A 1,683-nucleotide genomic window follows, 5' to 3' on the forward strand; every position below is an offset into this window, starting at 1 on the left:
CAGCACCCGACCCGGGTCAGCGTCCAGCAGGTCCGGACTCCAGTTTCCACACAGCAGAGAGGAGAGTTCAAGCTCTGAGTGACGGCAGGCTGATTGAATGGATCTGACTCTGACAGAGGAGAAATGTTAACTCTGTTTCTCCCAAACCATAAACACATCATCGATCCAAGAGCAGAAACTCTTTGTCACAACTGCTCAGCCTGCATGTCGAGACCCTGAGGAGAGAAAGACCAGAGTAGGAGGTTAGATGTGTGCAGCATTTTACAGTGTTAACAGAAGAATTAAATCAAATGGTAATAATGAGGTACAATGCTGACAGGATCAGGCCGGAGGAACCGGAGTCCCCTCACCACATGTTCCCTGCTGCCTCCTACCTGTTCATCCAGCTACTGTTTCTCTTTGAAGTAAAAACACCAAACATGACCACCTGTATTTCCTTTTGGGAACATGGTGGCGCTGTAGTCAGACCTGTGGCGCCTGGTCCTGATCCTCTGACAGAGTCTAACTCTGCATCCAGAGGAAGGAAAAAGGTTTCAGGTGTTTCACATCAGAATCACTGGTGTTGAAGGGCCACCAGGTGTGCAGGGGTCTCTTCCTCTGTGAAAGATCTTTTGAGGGCAGATATCTCAAACCAAACCAAGTCCATCTATGGCTTCACAAAGACAACAGGAAGTGCTTCCAGAGGACGCTGAAGTGTTTGTGACCTATGAAGTTGTTTCTAAAGCTAATGTGGGCCACATCACACCAGAGTGTTTGACACGCTGGCATCGTACAGCGACACCTAGTGGCCACAGCAGCTCCATTACCAATTCAGTACCTATAGTGAATGCAGGGGCCAGCCCTGGGCCCCCAGAGGGCCCTCATCACCGGACTTCATGATTATTATGAAGAGCTCGTCACACAGGATTAAATCTACAGTAGGACCCTTACTGTTCTCTGGCTGTAGAGGATCTGGTCTCTGGTCTCTGGCTGTAGAGGATCTGGTCTCTGGTCTCTGCTGTGTGTCTGTTGCTAGGTGACCTCAGTCAGTCTGCACTGAGCTGTAACCTGATAGGCTAACCCCAGTGGCCAATAGAAACCTAAGAGCAGCTCCACTTTCTATTGGCTGATCAGGTTACAGTTCAGATTATTGATTCTTGTTATTATTGATTTTTTGATTCATGTTAATGGCCATTAATGTTTATAATTTAAACAGGAAATCTTTAATATTTGATGTCTGTATTTAAACATGTTTTTAGTTTTTGTTCATTATTATTGAAATGTGGTTCTTTAACATTCTGTGTGTCTGACTGGGTCTGAAACACTGAAAACACTGAATATTGTAGTTTAGAAAGACACATGTATAACAATAATAATAATAATAATAAGTGTTTAATGATAAACTGAGGTTCAGGTCTGCCTGCTGTCGGCCGAGCGAGGCTGAATTATTGATGAAGCTGACTCTCTCTCTCTCTGAAGCTGAAGGAACGACGAGAACGAACCAACAGAAGAAGAAAAACGACGAGACAGAAAAGAAGGAAAGAGAGAAAAATATAAAACAAAGAAGAAGAAAGAAAACAACAAAAGTTTGAATAAAAAACGGGAGGAAATGAAAGAGTGAAAGACAGAAGAAAGAAAAGGAGGAAAGAGAGGACGACAGATAACAGAGGAGAAGAAACAAAGTGACTAAACAAAGAGAGGATC

The sequence above is a fragment of the Micropterus salmoides genome, unplaced genomic scaffold (genome assembly GCF_014851395.1).
Source record: "Micropterus salmoides isolate LMB-PRFRI ecotype aquatic unplaced genomic scaffold, ASM1485139v1 Ms_hic_scaffold_712, whole genome shotgun sequence".
NCBI classification, from domain to species: domain Eukaryota; kingdom Metazoa; phylum Chordata; class Actinopteri; order Centrarchiformes; family Centrarchidae; genus Micropterus; species Micropterus salmoides.